Below are 9,082 nucleotides of genomic sequence, written 5' to 3'. Positions count from 1 at the left end.
GGGATTGTAGGTAGAAGCAAAGAAAGGGACTCTGGACCTAGGGGAGACATAGTAGACCCATCAATTCCCATATCTCTGAAGGAGACAAGCCAAGTTTTCAGTCTCATTATAATACCCACAAAATTCCTCCAGCAGTTCTGCTTGTTTTACTCATAGATGTCTCTATACCAAATGCAATTTGTCTGCAGATCACATCAAACTCCTTATTTCCCCAGGACTTGAGTTATTACATATATGTCCTTTGGATTCATCTCAGCTGAATTAATAATAATGGTCCAGAGTCCATTATCTCCTGTTGGGCAGCTGCCTTCATCCTTTTGTGAATCTGATCTTCATAACAAATTTTTCTTTCGAAAGAACCTTCACTGTCTTCTAAAGAGCATATAGGTATCTTAAACCCTCTCTTTTTCCCCCTGTCCTCTCCTGTAATCCTTAATGGAAATAATGATGTTAGTGATGATGATAAATGATATATTTACATACTATTTTAAAGTTTATAAAATACTTTATATATTATCTCATTTTATCCCAACAACAAGTCTATGAGAATAGGATGCTATTATTATCCCCATTTTACTGATGACAAAGCTGAGGCTGAGAATAAATTAAGAGATTTGTTGAAGACCAAAAACAAATTTAAAAAGCAGTAATAGACTCTGCTTTCTTTAGTTAGCTTTTCCTGATCTTTGGTCTTTTTTTTTTAACTTGTATGAGTCACCTCCTTAATTCAATCAGTGACTCCCTAGAATGCCTCTAGAATGAAAGACAAACCCCATAACTGTCTGACCTTTAAAGTCCTAGAGGGTCTGGTCACAGTCTATCCTTTCAGCCTTATTTCACATTACACCCCTTCTTAGTTCTGTCACAGTCAAACTGACTGATTTATTATACTCCTATCTTCATTCCTCCTGACTCCATTCTTTCTCTACAATGCCCCCAGAAGCTTCCTCACCCTTGAAGCTTACTCCACTCCTCAACTCTTTCCCTGGACTTCATACTTTGGAATCGCCCCTTACCCCAGTAATTCCTCCCTCTGATTTGATGGTTCCTTCCAGAATTTCCATCTAAAAGAGACTCACACCAGCCTTGTCTTAATTTCTCTTCAGGTTGTATTCATTTACCTTCCTCCTCAGTCTTTCTCTAAAATGTCCCTGTGCTGGATGCTTGAATGCCTTACCCTATCTTCCCCCCCTCCCCACCACTCCCCCAAATACTCTTTTCCACTCTAATTTTTTAGTTATTTTCCCCCATTAGAATATAAACTCCTTGAGAGCAAGGACTATCTTGCTGCTTGTATTTGTACTCTCAGTGTCTGGAACATGGTAAACCCTTAATTCTTGCTGGCTTGTTGACTTGACATTCCATCTTAGACCTCTGTGCCCTAATTAAGATTGTCCCTTGCCCAAAATGCCTTCCCTCTTCATGCCTTCCTCTTGGAAAGACTCAAAGCTCAGCTCATGTATGACCTATACAAAGCCTTTCCTGGTTACCAGTGATTTCTTCCTCCTCCACTTATCTCAAGTTTATTTATCTGGCATGTGCTGAGTGCCATTGCCATACACCCTTCCCCAGCCCAGAGTCTGAGCTCCTTGGAGGAAGGAACATTTTCCCCCCTACCTTTGGATTAGCAACACTGAGGCCAGGGCCTTAGATATAGAAAGTATTTAATAAGCACTTCATGACATGAACTAGATTTTCATTTGTTCCACCATCGTGCCTCATGAACTTCTTTGGCTTTTTGCCTCTCTTCTGTTTTCTTCAGTTTCCCCTTCACCACGAATACTCACTGTGATCTGACTCAATTCTGCCCTTCCCATTGTTACTCTCACTATTTTGCTTTCTCCATCAGGTTTCACGGTCCTCCTCACCCTCTCAATCAGACTTTTTGAATTGCAACAATATTTTCTCTATTAACTTACTTTCCAATTATTTGTTGTTGTTGTTCAATCATTTCAGTGCTTCATGGCCCCGTTTCTTGACAAAGATATTAGAGTGGTTTTCCATTTCCTTCTCCAATGCCTTTTACAGATGAGGAAACTGAAATAAATTTAAGTGACTTGCCTAAGTTCACACAGCTAGGAAGTGCCTGAGACCATATTTGAATTCAGGAAGATGAGTCTTCCTGACTCTAGGGCCTAGTACTGTATCCTCTGTGCAACCTAGCTACCCCTGAACATCCTTTGTTCTGTGGTCATTATCCTTTCATCAGATCACTCCACTCCTGTGACCATGTTGGCTTTTTCCTAACTCAAATATGAAGCTTGTTTGACCCACACATTCCTATGTGATAAACTGGAGAGGGCTGATGATTTCACATCACTTGTGAGGAAATTGCCATAGGGAGGGTAAAGTGACTTGTACTTCAGTAAAAGGGAGGGCTAGACTCATAGAATCTAATGGAAGGCACCTGTGAAGTCATCTAGTCTAACTTTCTCCTTTTCATAATAGCTAGCATAATAATAATAGCTAGTGTTTATACAGATGTTTAAAATTTACATTGTATTTTACAAATATTACCTCATTTGATCCTCACTACAAACCTTGGTGGTAGATGCTGTCATCCCCATTTTACAGATGAGGAAACTGAGGCTGAGAGGTGTTAAGTGACTTACCCATGGTCACACAGCCTCCAATATTAGCATTTTATCTATTCCTTCACCTTAAGGTACTGAGGCTCTGAGAGCTGAAGAGATTGGTTTGATATCCACCAAGCATTAAGCTTCAGAGGCAAAATGCACACCCAAGTCCTTTGACTCCAAGTTCAGTGCACTTTCCATTGTATCACCTAGCTGCCTGTACTATTTCAAATAGATCAGGCAACACATGTATACATAGATATAGATGTATGTATGTATGCATGTATACACACAAATGTGTATATAGATGTGTATCTCATCTACATGTGTGTGCGTATATACATTTACATGTGCATATGTTTGCATATGTATATACACATATATACCCATATACATGTACAGATGGAGACAGATGTAATGTTGGTTGGTTGTTATCCTTTATTCTTGAAGAGGACCAAAATTATGTTCCTATGTGGGAGTCAAGGTACAGTGTGTCATCCAGCTGTGACTGACCAGATCAATATGAGCTTGAAAGACTCTGCCACACAGGTTGGGCACAAATAATCCGTATGAAAATTTGGGGGGGAAATGTCTTTAAATTTCTGCATCTCCTTTGGGCATCTACCTGCCAAAACAAACCCAAGACCTATGTGAACACAACTACAAAACACTTTTCATACAAATAAAGTCAGATCTAACTAATTGGAAAGACATCAATTGCTCGTGGCTGGGTCAAGCCAATAAAATTAAAATGACAATTTTACCTAAATTAAATTGTATATTTAGTGCCATACCAATCAGTTTACCAAAAAACTACCTTATAGAGCTAGAAAAAAATAGTAATAAAATTCATTTGGAAGAACAAAAGGTCCAGAATATCAAGGGAATTAATGAAAAGAAATGCTAGGGATGGTCGACTAGCTATACCAGATTTTAATCTGTACTATAAAGCAGCAGTCCTCAAAACTACTTGGTACTGGCTGAGGAATAGAGTAGTGGATCAATGGAATAGATTGAGTACAAAAGACTCAGTGGTCAATGACTATAGTAATCTACTGTTTGATAAACCAAAAGACCCCAGTTTTGGGGATAAGAACTCGCTATTTGACAAAACCTGCTGGGAAAACTGGAATATAGTATGGCAGAAACTGGGCATAGACCATTATTTAACACCATATACCAAAATCAAGTTTAAATGGGTGCATGATCCAGGTATAAAGGCTGATACTCTAAGCAATCTGGGAAAGCAAGGAATAGTTTACCTGTCAGATTTGTGGAGAGGGGAAGACTTTATGACCAAACAGGAATTAGAGGGCATTATAAAATGCAATATGGATAATTTTGATTACATTAAATTGAAAAGCTTCTGTACAAACAAAGCCAATGCAACCAGGATTGAGGGAAGTGGAAAATTGGGAAAGAATTTTTACAACCTATGTCACTGATAAAGGACTCATTTCTAAAATATACAGAGAATTGAGTCAAATCTATAAGAGTACAAGTCATTACCCAATTGATAAATGGTCAAAGAATATGAACAGGCAGTTTACAGAGGAAGAAATTAAAGATATTTATAAGCATATGAAAAAATGCTCTAAATCACTATTGATTAGAGAAATGCAAATCAAAACAACTCTGAGGTATCACATCTCACCAGTAAGATTGGCTAAGATGACAAAACAGGAAAATGACAAATGCTGGAGAGGATGTGGACAAATTAGAACACTAATGCATTGCTGGTGGAGTTGTGAACTGATCCAACCATTCTGGAAAGCAATCTGTAATTAGACCCAAAGGGCTATAAATAATTTCATACCCTTTGACCCAGAAATACCACTTCTAGGGTTGTATCCCAAAGAGATCATAGAAGTGGGAAAAAACCCATATGTACAAAAATATTTATAGCAGCCCTTTTTGTGGTAGCAAAGAATTGGAAATTAAGGTGGTTCCCATCAATTGGGGAATCGCTGAACAAGTTGTGATATATGAATGTTATGGAATACTATTGTTCAATAAAAAATGAGGAGCATGTGGACTTCATATTTACCTGGAGAGGCTTATATGAACTGATGCTGAGTGAGAAGAGTAGAGCCAGGAGGAATTTGTACACAATTACAGAAACAACAAATGAGTGACGACCAACTTTGATAAACTGGACTCTTCTCAGCAATCCAGAATCATAAGTCAAACCCAAAAGACTCATGATGGAGAGAGATGTCTACATCCAGAGAAAGAACTGATATTGAACCCAGATTGAAGCAAACTACCCTTTTTTGTTTTCTTGTTTGGTTTTGTTTCCTCTTTCCCATTCTTCATTCCATCTGTTAATCCTTCTTTATAACCTGACTAATGCCTAATGTGAAAGTATTTGCAGATACTATACTTGATTGTATGATGCCATGGTGGGGAGAGGAGAGTGAGAGAAAATTTAAAACTCAAGGAATTGTGTAATGAATCTTATAAACTAAAAGTAAACAAATTAATAAAGACCAAAAATAAATAAATAAATAAATTTCTGCATCTCATGTTTCTTTTGATCTACTGCAATTCAGCTTTGCTCATGGAGCACATTGACTTCTTTCATGCAGGCATACCATGGTAGGTGGTCCTGTGTCAGTTTCTCCCATATCACACAATCAATTCCAGTGTTCTTTAGAGAGACTTTGAGAGTGTCCTTTTATCACTTCTGACCACCATGTGATCTCCTTCCTTGTGTGAATTCTCTACAATTTGTAATTGTATTTCTAGGAACAATATGAACACATTTATAAAACACTTTTCACACAAATAAAGTCAGTTCTAAATAATGGGAAAAACATCAGTTGCTCATGGGTAGGCTGAGCTAATATAATAACAATGACAATTCCACCCAAATTAATTTACTTATTCAGTGCCATATCAACCAAACTACCAAAAATTATTTTACAGACCTAGAAAAAATAATAATAAAATTCATCTGGAAGAACAAAATGTCCAGAATATAAAGGCAATTAATGAACAGAATTATGTTTAAAATGCATGAAATAAAACATGTAAGATTAGTTTCTTCATTTGTAAAATGAAGATAATGATAGCATCTACCTCCCATTGTTGTGAGAATCAAATAAGATAATATAAGTAAAGTGTTTTATAAACTTTAAAACAGTATATAAATATAAGCCTTGTTGTTATTGCTGTTGGTATTTAAAGTAATATCAATTATATATTTTAATATATAAAAATATTTTTTAATTTTTATTTATTTTTAATTGATGGGATAAAGCAAGCATCTCCATTACAGTATAATAATAATAATAAATGATTGCACATGAAACTGTAAACCTATCATGTACAATTTGCTATTCCTTTTAAATAGACAGTACAATTATTATGTAAATTCTCTTTTCTTCCCCTCTCCTAGAGAGGGCTACCATTATTTTTAAAAATCAGTTGATGTTCCCCAGGTTAAGGACCATTCTAGTCCAACACTCCATCTCTCTCCTCCAGTTCAGTTTGGTTCATTACTTCTAGAAAGGGCAAGAAAATCTGTAATCATGGAATTATTATTGTTACTTCAAAAGAACCCAATGGACTTGACATGGAAGTAGTTGCCAAACCTATATGTGATAGTATTATGTTAAAACAGTATTCATTTTATCTGTTCCGTATGTATTTTTGTAGGTTTCACTTCCTTCCCTCTATTGTGTCAGCCAGTATGTGACCAGCCAAAAGTCACTTTTGTGCTATGAATTATGTATGGGTTGGTGTTTTTTGTTGGGGTTTTTTTTGGATGTTATCATCTAAAAGTCTTGTTCCAATTTACAAACCCCCATTAATGTCACCATGCCAATGGTGTGGGCATGATTGATGGAGGCCAGTTTGTAAAGAGGAAACCAGTGGAAACATATTTTATTTAATTGTTACACTTTCCTGGAGAAATTCTAATGTATGAGAACATGGCAAGAGATTTGGTCTCTAGGGACTGATGGAAATAAATACTAAGAGAAACTATTCACTCAGAATGGATTTTGTGTCATTTTGCGGATCTCACTGTAGACTGAGATCTGAAAAGATGGCCTGCTAGGGGTAGCTGCTACTTACCTTCCAAGGGTGAATGCATTCTTAAGCACATTCTATTTGTGGTCTTTCAAGCAGGTTCTGAAAGCTCCAATGTATTTTAAGTAGAAAATAGTTCTTTTGATTCCCGGTGTTTTATTCTACACATTCAGGGAAAATACACCCCCCACATATTGCCTAAAGATATCTTGGTCTCAAACCATAGATTCTTTCTCAGCAGCACAAGAGACCTTAGGTGTTATGGATCACGGGTTTCAAACCAGAAGACACTTTGGAGATTATCTAGTTCGACTCTTTTATTTCACAGATGAGGAAAAGAGGCCCAAAGGGGTTAATGATTTGGCCGAGATCTCATAGATGGTATGGAATAACGATAATAATAATAGTAATTGCTAACATTTATATAGAGCCTACCATGTGCCAATCCCTGTTCTGAGCACTTTATAATTATTGTCTTATTTGGTCCTCGCATCAACCCTGGCCAGAAGGGGCTATCCTAATTCTTATTTTACAGGTAAGAAAATCAAGGCAGACAGAAGTTAAGTGACTTGCCCATTTAAAATGTGTCTGGAGGCTGAATTTGAACTCATTTCCAGACTTTGCTTGAAGTTTTCCAGTGGTGAGGAACTCACTACCACATCCCATTCTGGGATTTTGGATAGTTTGAAATCTTGAGAATTGTACATTTCTACCAAATAATTCTAGTTCTGCTTGCTAAGGCCAAGCAGAGTATATCTAATACCTTTTCCATGTGACTCTCTCTGTCTCTCTTTCTAGAGAGAGAGAAAGACAGAGACACAGAGAAATACAAAGACAGAGGCAGACAGAAAAACAGATAATATAATTATCTTTCTGTCTTCCTTCTCTCTGCCCCCCTCCTCTAAGTCTTCTGTTCTACAGGGTAAATTTACTGGGTACCTTTGGCCAAGTGTCTTATGGCACAAATTCAAGTTCCTCCTTTAGACACTCACCAACTTAATTTTCTCAGATTTAAGAACTGAACACAATCAATTAATAAACAGATCAATTTAACAAGTGTTTTTAAGTACCTACTATATGCCAGGAACTCAGTCATAAAGAATGAAACAATCCTTACTCCCTGTACTGGGAGAGATAAGAAGTACATATACAGATGTATGCAGCAGAAGAGGAGAATGAATAAATAGAAATCTATACCATGTAATTAAATACAGGATAGTTTAGGAGGGAAGGCCCTGGCTATTGGAGATTGAGTGGAGGATGGGGAAAAGTTGTGCAGAAGATGATACATGAGTTGGGTCTTAAAGGAAGAGAGGGATTCACTCTACGAGATGAAAGTAAGGATAGAATGCATTCCAGGCATGAGGGACAGTCAGGACAAAGTCAGGGGGATTGGAGATCAGATCCCTTGTATGAGGAACAAAGAGAAGACCAGAATACAGGAAAGAAAATATTGTCTAAAGAGGCTGACTGTATCAGCAATGCAATATTCACAATGCCTACGGAAATTGTAAATATGCTGATGTGATTATCAATCAAAAAATATATCAGGCTTTCTATATGGGCGATGAAGCTGGAACATTTATTAAAATACCAAAAGACTGAGTCCCCAAACCAGAAAGTCAAAGCCATCAGAGTAGTTATGAAATTGGCACAGGCAGATAAAGTAGAAAGCACCCACATTCTCAAGCCTTTAAAACAGAGCAGGCTACCTCAGGCAAAAGTCCTCCTCTCCCCACTCACAGCAACCACCCAGCGTCCAGGAAGCACACTCCCAGCAGCTCTGGCCCCTGGCAGTCCTCAGCAAGAGTCCTTAGCAGAAATTCTGGCTGACTCAGAAAGGGATTCGTGCTTCTGCTGCTGCTGCCGCCATCGCCACCACTGCTAGCCACCGCAGGAACTCTAGGTTGGCTTCTGCTTCCTCTTGCTCCACCCCTTCCTGCTAAGTCAGCAAGTCCAATGGGGCACGGAAGATCTTTAAGTCCCATAACCCTTACATTCGGCCCCAAGATCTTTCATGTCCCTTACTTGGCAAAAATATATTAGGAATAACTGGTGTCAACAGAATTTCACAACAATATAACAAGGATGGCACACAATAAACACAGAAAACCATATTTTAGGGTGGGGCTTCAGCACAAGATCCCCATCATTCCCCCCACCCCAAACAAATGGGGCCCCAAAATCTTGTGGTAAGGGGTGAAGGTCTCTTCTTCCATGGCTACTTGCTGCTGAAATCAGATGTAGAGCTGGGCAGAAGCCAGGAGTGGCTGCCGCCTGTGGGAGGAGAAGGAACCCAGAAGTTCAGAATTCAGCCACAGGAAAAGATAAGAACTGAGCAGCAAAGGAGGGTGACTGAATGTGTTTCCTTGCTGCATCCCACAGTTTGGGACCCAGGGGGAGGATGGACTTGTGACTATGGTGGGTGGGATGAAGTGCTGTGGACCCCCAAGGACCCCACCTTGTTGGTT

At 38.3% G+C, this 9,082-nt stretch overlaps 1 long non-coding RNA gene across 1 annotated transcript; it reads right to left on the bottom strand.

Moving 5' to 3' along the window:
* Positions 1-2,961: 2,961 nt before the first annotated feature.
* On the bottom strand, positions 2,962-8,496 carry LOC138166613 (uncharacterized). Its single transcript, XR_011169645.1, has 3 exons — positions 8,324-8,496; positions 5,171-5,320; positions 2,962-3,201 (listed from the first exon to the last, which is right to left on the bottom strand). It is a non-coding gene; the product is annotated as an uncharacterized lncRNA (long non-coding RNA).
* Between the last annotated feature and the right edge of the window lie 586 nt (positions 8,497-9,082).

This window comes from Petaurus breviceps, unplaced genomic scaffold (assembly GCF_028583685.1).
Source record: "Petaurus breviceps papuanus isolate PSGF00001 unplaced genomic scaffold, PetGlider_PUasm1.0 225, whole genome shotgun sequence".
Lineage (NCBI taxonomy): Eukaryota > Metazoa > Chordata > Mammalia > Diprotodontia > Petauridae > Petaurus > Petaurus breviceps.
The sequence above is the reverse complement of the archived record's forward strand: the minus strand, read 5'-3'. Positions and strand labels throughout refer to the sequence as shown.